The sequence below is a fragment of the Leptodactylus fuscus genome (genome assembly GCF_031893055.1).
Source record: "Leptodactylus fuscus isolate aLepFus1 chromosome 10 unlocalized genomic scaffold, aLepFus1.hap2 SUPER_10_unloc_1, whole genome shotgun sequence".
Lineage (NCBI taxonomy): Eukaryota > Metazoa > Chordata > Amphibia > Anura > Leptodactylidae > Leptodactylus > Leptodactylus fuscus.
This window is the reverse complement of record NW_027439814.1, coordinates 787,496-796,723: the sequence shown is the minus strand read 5'-3', so window position 1 is coordinate 796,723 and position 9,228 is coordinate 787,496.

Below are 9,228 nucleotides of genomic sequence, written 5' to 3'. Positions count from 1 at the left end.
CTTGGATGTGTAGGTAAGGCACATAAACCACCAATAGGTGAATTTATAGCTTATCTACACCCCTCTTTGCACAATTACCTAAAAAACTCCATACAAGTCACTAGGGTCTGATCCCGACCATTGTCTATGGCCCACTGATGGGTAACACAAGGTGCTTCCTGGTCTGGCATGGATCCAGTAGGTGGCTCTGCCTCCTGTGACTTTTAGTATGAGGCACCACATGCTGTGTCCAAGTCAATCCAAGCAGGTTAGGGTTGCACAGTCTCTATATGGATTGTGCAACACCTTAAAATACTGAGGCTCTGAGTGTTTTAGTTGTGACCGACTGGTAGGCAAAGCCAAGGCTGCGGCTCCTACACGCCACATTCTAGACTCCGCTATGGTGCAATTCCTGCAAACAGATAGTGGCAAGTGTTGGAATTGCAAAAACTTTATGATTTTTAAAAAAATAGATAAAAAATTCACCTGACAACCCGTTCTCTTTAACAAGGAGATCTCCAAGTCTCCTTAGTCCTAGGAATAAGCTTACAGTGTGGGATGTTGTGTGTAGAATCCCCCAATACGGGGTCATGTTTGTTTATTCATAGACCGGTGAGGCATCTACTGTCCACCTTGTTCTATTACTCCACATAGTGCCCATTAATACGACCGAGAGACATTTGTTTCCAGGAATTGTCCTTTCCCCTTTTATGCAAAGACGAGGTTTTCTTAGAATTGCGGTGTCCGTGCTCCCGGCCCCTCTCTGATCTGGCTACAGGCGGTTTTATCTTCTTGGAGGATATTTCGATATGTATACAGTATATATTTTGTAGATTTTTTTTTGTAGAATATACTTTTCCTAATGTTAAAGGGATCCTATCATTTAAACACTTTTTTTTCTAATTGACACGTCGGAATAGCCTTAAGAAAGGCTATTCATCTCTTACCTTTATCCGTCACCTCCGGCCTGCCGTTCCATAGAAATACTGATTTTTACCGGTATACAAATGAGTTCTTTCGCAGCACTGGAGGGGGGCCCCAGCGCTCAAACAGCACTGGGGGCGTCCCCAATGCTGCCAGAGAACGATGCCTCCATCTTCAACAGCAACCGCCTCTTCTGCGTCTTCTTCCGTCTGGGGTCACACTCCGGCGCCTGCGCAGTTGGCTCTGCCATCGGGAGGCCGCTACTCACGCATGCACAGTACGCTCCTGTTCTCCATAGAACTACAGGAGTGTATTGCACATGCGCGCGTAGCGGCCTGAAAAAAAATAAATGGCCGCCGACCGGTGCACTAGGCTCTTGCCTGCATCCCGATGGCAGAGCCGACTGCATAGGTGCCAGAAGAAGAGGTGGTTGCTGTTGAAGATGGAGGCATCGCTAGAGAGAGTTCTCTGGCAGCATTGGGGACGCCCCCAGTGCTGTTTGAGCGCTGGGACCCGCCCCCAGTGCTGCGAAAGAACTCATTTGCATACCGGGGAAAAACAGTATTTCTACCGAACGGCAGGCTGGAGGCGACTGATAAATGTAGGAGACGAATAGCCTTTCTTAAGGCTATTCTGACGTGTCAGCTAGAAAAAAAAGTGTTTAAATGATAAGATGCCTTTAAAAGGGGTTTTTTGAGGTTAAAAAAAAGAAAAGTCTTTCACTTATGGATGGGAGGAAAGGGATTGTCTGGGCAAAATTGGGGGAGCGTTCTACTATTTAAAGGGAATGTGTCAATTTTTTAAAAAAAATTTAAAACAGTACTGTATCCTGCAATTTTCACTATGCCCGTTAAGCCTAATAATTGACAGAAATTTGTCAGTTCTGCAGAGGCTTTCTTTGCAGCTGCATTGCTCATGTGGCTGTACTACATGTAAACAAAAGCTTTGGGAGCAGTGAGGATTCAAAGGAATGCACCACCAGAAAATGAACAAAAAACTACGTTTTTAACATATTTTTAAGCACATTTTCAGGTTTTTTTTTTCCGTACGTGTGATTTTCAGGACTATATCTTTTTCTTTTTTTTTTTTCGGGCAAAGAAAAAAAAAAGGTCTGTTAGTGTTATTAATGGGTTAATAAGTGCACCCAAAAACTTTTAGCAATGTTTTGAGTGATTTCTGTTTTTTTCAGGGAGCTCCTATGCATTTGTTTACGTTGTGTAACTTCCACAGTAGCTCCCCCTCCCCGTCCTCTCTCCCTCCTCTCCCTGTCTCTCTAGCGATCCCACCCACGAGACTAGATGATGTCACAGCTTATCCCCTCCCCGCCCTGCTCTCTTCTATAGACCTCAATGCGTCCGCTCCAGACTATTGCTGTCTATTGCCAGAACTGTGTTGTAAAGCAAATCACTCAATGCTGCAAACAGAGCAGAAGAAAAACCTCAGGCAAGATGGCCGCCTCCGTAATCACGTACAGAAAATAGGAATGAAAAAAAAGAGAGTTTTAATACAAAACATTGGTGACACATTCCTTTTAAAGTTGGCATCAATTTTTATGGATTTTAGTGAAGAAAGATAAAGAATGATCCGAAGTAGGAAATGTGATGAGATCGCCTCTAGTCGCTGACTACCACCGCCCCCGCCCCGGTGGTCACTGCTGGTCCCCTGCGTCCATCATGTGACTGTACCACAGGCGGTGCGGGGGTGTCACAGGTCAGTAATAGCGGTTTTTGATGATTATTTTTGTACTATTAGAAGGCTTTTTAACCCTCATAAAACCCCTTTAACGTCGTCTTCTTATGGCTGCAGTCGGTCAGGTTTTGGCTCGCTGTACGTGTCTGTATATAATATGCATTCTGTATGTGTGAAGCTTCATTATCAATAAATCTCCTTATAATGGTGGTGAGATTGGCGTCAGATTGGAGACACTTTGGGTTGCAGGTTTCCGTCTATTTTCCACCCCTATAGGCGACGGCTCTTATGGATCTCTACCTTACTAAATCCTGCAGGGCCGCGCTGTGGAGTCCATGCGAGATCTTCAGCTTTAACCTTCTGACCGCAATGAGGTGAGAAGATGTCGTCCCCGTCTTGGCTTCTTAGTTCAGGTAGATTCGGTTCACATCTGTGCCCGGCTCTCCGTTGTCCTCTAACCCAAATGACGGAGCTGTCTTAGCGGTTACACAGACATCAGCGGACTCCATTGACTATATGGTCTCCAGTGTCAGAAGCAGAAGGCCCTATACCCTTTATAGTGGCGGTGATAGAGTTCTGCAGCTCGATCCCATGTAAGTGAATAGGAGTAGGGCTGCGGTATGCCTGCACCGCGCTATACAGGGGATGGAGCCATTAACTTCTGACTCTGTCCCTGAACAGCTGATTGGTGTGGGGTCCATATCATTAGACCCCCGCTGATCTGATACTGATGACGTATCCTAAGAATAGGTTGTCAAGTATCAAAAACGTCCTAGGGCCCAAACAACCCTTTTAGTGGGCCTTTGCCTGTGTGCAAGTACAGAATCCATCTTTCGATTCTGATTTGACTTATTATTAGGAATCTTATTCTCGCAGCTTAAAGGAGTTGTACCTACGTTTGAAGTTATCCTTATCAATAGGATAGGGGTAACTTCTAGATTGGTAGGGGTCTGACCAAGAATGGGAGATAACCCCCCACCATCCTGATTGAGCAGCAGCTCTTGGGATTGGTGTAAACTTCATTTCAAATAATTTTGTAGGCCGAGTTGGTAACTTTTTTTTCTGACTCTACCCAAACTTTCCAAGACTTCCACTCTACAGCCCTGGTTGGACCCTCACCGATCTATAACTTTAAAACTAGGTACAATGCACAGAAGGGGGAGTGGGAATAGTATGAAGTGGGTGGGTAAGGCCTGGGCCACATGGCGACTTTGACTGTGACCCCCATTGCATGACCAATGATCGGGGTGTCACCCTGTGACTCCTTCCTTCATTACTTTTTTTTACGACTAGAAGTCGCGGTACCCTTAGGGTCTCAATGTGGTTAAAGGAGTCTCAGCAATCTTTTAGTTGCGTAAAGGGAGTTGCAGCCAAAGTTGCTGTGTGGCCCTAGCCAACCAAAACATAACTTCTATTTGTATGTCTTAACATAGATTTGGATGCGATGCGGGAAGAAGGATCTCTGCTGCGATTGTTCCTCCCCCATTCGGCTGCATGGATTATCAACAATACTGCCCTGATTAAATAAGTGTCAAAGTATTAGCCCCCCACCCCACCTCACTTCATCCATTTTTCCCCTTGTCGTCTGTGTATTGTCTTGGTATATACTGTATATCGTGAGCAAATAGTCCTCAATCTGCTTATGCAAAACTGAGAACAACCCCTTTAACTCTTCTGACTGTTTAGTTGTTGCATGTTAGAGTCATAATAGTAATAAAATTAAGAGTTGGTTCCCAACCTGCAGTATGTGTATGTGCTGCGGTTGAGAACGGCCAACCTTAGGCCGGGTTCACACGATGTATTATGGCACGTAATGTGCCACGTAGACGGCGCGGGAGCCTTTGCGGGCCGTATACGCTCCCATTGTTTTCAAAGGGAGCCGGTACCGTATACGCAGCGCTATTTTGCGGTGGCTGCAAAATAGCGCCGCGTATACGGTACCGGCTCCCATTGAAAACAACAGGAGCGTATACGGCCCGCAAAAGATCCCGCGGCGTCTACGTGGCACATTACGTGCCAAAATGCATCGTGTGAACCCGGCCTTACTGTAGACCACAATGATCACGTCTTTCAGTACTGATGGAGGTGCTCCTTGCAGTTACAGGGGCCCTGGGAGTGAGGGGTGAGTTGTATTCATTACTTACCCCCCCGGCTCCCAATGATGTCACAGCGGGCCCCTGAGCGGAGAGGAAGCCTGGTAAGTAATAAAATACAGTTCACTACATCCTCGGACATCATTGGGTGTGGGAGCCATTATACTGTGTGCGGGGGCACTGGGTGAGGCAATTACATAACTGAAACACATTTAGAAGTGATGGCTACTTTGGGGGTACTAGGTAGGGACTTTTTCTCTCTAGGGGTACTAGTTGTGTCACTACACAGCGTTTGTCCGTATCCAGCTCTGTACACTATACTCAGAACAGCTGGTTGGGGAGGGGTCTGAAAGCCAGCCTCAATCTCTAATAGGTAATTCATTTTACGTCTTGGGTAAGCCCTTTTAGGCGGAGGCCACGTGTTTTTTGTTGCAGATTTTGCTGCCATATTTTGAGACAAAGTCAAGAGAAGATTCAGAAAGAAGGATGGGGAGTTCGCGGACGAAGTCACGGGTACAGCTAGTGTGAAACACCCATTCCTCATATTGGCTCAGAATAAATGGAGCCAAATCTTCAACAGAATATGCAGCTTGTCTTCAGCGTGTGGTCTCAGCTATACAGCAAGTCGTGTTACCCAAGGCAATGTTTTACTTCATGGTCACATGCTTTGTCCTCTCCCTATTTATCCCTATGTCTTTGAGTGTCTCATAGGAAAAACTGAGGAAACTGGCCAAGAAAGCAAATACTGAAGGGTTATGTGGAGTAACCCCGGCCAGAGTCAGGCAATGAGTAAAGCCACTGGTAAGCGGGGTTGTTGAGTTAGAAAAATGTTAAACATACTCCATACACTATATAGTACTGGTTCTGGGGCACTGCGGCTCCACAACTATTACTATTACACCCGCTCTCAAATCACTGCAATGGCTTCCAGATCCTGATGTCTGAGTCCAACAGATCAGAAACCGAGGACCTATCCTGTGGATTGGCCAACAGTATGCAAAAGTGCTGGAAAACCCCATTATCTTGGCACTCTGGATTTACCAGTACCATTCCATCTGTATCCATGTTCATGTACATGACCCTTGCCATGATATGATGACATCATGGGGGTGGGAAGCAAATACAGAGTAAGGGCTAATGGCCATATCGTGTTTCCATATCCTAGACACAAAGTTGACCAAAACCAAACCAATCTTCGACTCCCCACACACCCATGGTCAGACTTTAAACCTAAAGAAGAATATTCATTGGACGTACATGTTTTGTATTCTGCGGACATTAACCAGGGGTCAGGACTTCAGGAACAACCCATGATGACTATGGATTCAGATGGAAAACCCTCAAGACCTCAACCATTTGGAGCCAAATAAATCTAGGAAAATTTTATTTTGTACGATCTACAGTCCATTTCTTCTCGGAAAGCATCTCAAATGATCCCTACACCCCTTGATAAGTTTTTTGAGGGGTATAGTTTACAAAATGGGGTCACTTCATGCTACTTCACTGCACTGGCATGTGAGGCTCTGCAAATGCTTCATGGCACCTGAAAATGATTCTGCCCTCCAAAATCCTAATGTACTCCTCACCATCTGCATCCTGCTGTATGCCCAAACAGCTGTTTTCATCCACATACATCAATGTTTGGCACATTTTCTCCTTTATCCCCAAATGTCTCATTTTCGCAAGGGGTTAAAGTGGTGACAAATTCCTTGAGGAGGGTTTCCATTGCACTGGAACTTTATGGGCTCTGCAATTGCGGCATGGCACCGAAAAACTTGCCGCAAAATCTGCCATCCAAAAGCCAAATCGAACTTTCTGCCCAGAGCCCCCATCATGTACCCATCCGACCATTCAAGACCACATATGGGGTACCACCTTGTTCAGGAGAAATTGGGTAACAAACTTTGGCCTGCTTTTTCACCGTTAACTCTATTGTGAAAATAAGCAATTCGACATTTTTTTTAGAGAAAAAAAAAAAGGAATTTTTTTATTTTCACCTCCCAATGTTAAAATCTATGAAACTGCTGTGGGGTTGAAATGCCTCTCGATACCTCTAGATAAATTAAACATCTAAATTTCACCTCCATATCATATTGTTCTAATTCCTGTGAAATACGTAAAGCGTTAACAATACAAAAAATATCAATCGATGTTTACCACCAACATAAAATACGTGTCATGAAAAAACAGTCTGAAAATCACTTGTGTAAGTTATAGCGTTTTCAAAGTTATAACCACATAAATGATACTTGTCAGATTGAATGATAGGATCCCTTTAAGGACATAGCCCCACTTTTTAAAACACATTTTTTTCTGACCAAGATGTCAGAATACCCTTAAAGGGATTCTACCATTAAAGCAACTTTTTTTTTCTAATTACCACGTCGGAATAGCCTTAAGAAAGGCTATTCATCTCCTACCTTTAGATGTGGTCTCTGTCGCACCGTTCCTTAGAAATACCGGTACTTACCGGTATGCTAATGAGGTCTCGGCAGCAATGAGGGCATCCTTCTTCTTCATCTGCCTCCTCCCCTTGTCTGTCTTCTTTCTTCGTCACGTCTGACGCCTGCGCAGTCGGCTCCGACAGCGAGACCCTGTTAGAGCTGACTGCGCATGCCGGCCGCCAGCCATATTTCCAAGGCTGCAATTGCGCACATGCGGAGTATGCTCCTCACATCTACGCCAAACAGAGTGTACTGCGCATGCTCAGTAAGGTCCGTACAGCCCTCTGACGCCTGGATGAGTTCACTCGTGCGTCGGAGGGCTGTACGGACCTTACTGAGCATGCGCAGTACACTCTGTTTGGCGAAGACGTGAGGAGCGCAGCCTTGGAAATATGGCCGCCGGCCGGCATGCGCAGTCGGCTCTAACAGGGTCTCGCTGTCCGAGCCGACTGCACAGGCGTCAGGCATGACGAAGAAAGAAGACGACAGACAAGGGGAGGAGGCAGATGAAGAAGGATGCCCTCATTGCTGCCGAGCAGTGGCGTAACTACCACCATAGCAGCGGTAGCAGCTGCCACAGGGCCCGGGACATTAGGGGCCCGGTGACAGCTGCTACCGCTGCTATCATTATTCTCGGAGGTCTTTTCGGACCCCCGAGTATAATGATCGGGGCCCTCTGTTGGTGGAATACTTTCCACCAACAGGGGGCCCCGAAGCTGCAGCAACGGCTGAGACACAGGAGCTGCAGGTCTGGCTCCAGTCAGCGCTTCAGGATGCTCCCCCTCTCTCCCCCCTCCCTTTCTCTGCTGTCCTCTGCCCACCAATGAGAGGAGGAGGCGGGGCTTATCCCTGCCGAGCTCCTGCCGTCCTGCACTGAAGAGGAAGAAAGGAAGAAGGAAAATGAAACTAAAGCTACACAGGTACGTACTGGGGTTACTTATTAATGTCAGGAATATGGGGTGATTACTTGTGTTTTAGTAACTCCATGTGCCTCATATTAATAGCAGTTAACCCCATCATCTCCCTCACATTAAGCCCTGTGTGCCTCACCATAAGAGTTACTGATATGTGAGACATAGCAATGAAGATACTTTATTATTACCTCCATGTCTCTCACATATCAGTAACTCTTATGGTGAGGCACACAGGGGTTAATGTGAGGGAGATGATGGGGTTAACTGATATTAATATGAGGCACATGGAGTTACTAAATTGTAATGCACATGACCAGATTTTTTATCCACAATTTGTCCTGGAATAGCGGTCAGCGGGTGACGTGACAGTATTTAGTCCTGTAGGGGCCACTAAGGGACATAATACTGTGTTCAGGGGCCACTATTGGGTATAATACTGTGTGCAGGGGCCACTATTGGGTATAATACTGTGTGCAGGGGCCACTATGGGACATAATACTGTGTGCAGGGGCCACTATGGGCTATAATACTGTGTGCAGGGGCCACTATGGGACATAATACTGTGTGCAGGCGCCACTATTGGGTATAATACTGTGTGCAGGGGCCACTATTGGGTATAATACTGTGTGCAGGGGCCACTATTGGGTATAATACTGTGTGCAGGGGCCACTATTGGGTATAATACTGTGTGCAGGGGCCACTATTGGGTATAATACTGTGTGCAGGGGCCACTATGGGGGATAATACTGTGTGCAGGGGCCACTATTGGGTATAATACTGTGTGCAGGGGCCACTATGGAACATAATAGAGCGCACAGGAATGCGTAGGAGGGACTCGGTCGAGATCTTCGGTGTCGGGGGGGCCCCATGTCAAAAGTTCGCCACGGGGCCCCGCCATTCCTAGTTACGCCACTGCTGCCGAGACCTACCGGTAAGTACCAGTATTTCTAAGGAACGGTGCGACGGAGACCACATCTAAAGGTAGGAGACGAATAGCCTTTCTTAAGGCTATTCCGACGTGGTAATTAGTAGAGATGAGCAAGTACTGTTCGGATCAGCCGATCCGAACAGCACGCTCCATAGAAATGAATGGATGCACCTGGTACTTCTGCCTGACGGCGGCCGGCCGCTTAACCCCCCACGTGCCGGCTACGTCCATTCATTTCTATGCGAGCGTGCTGTTCG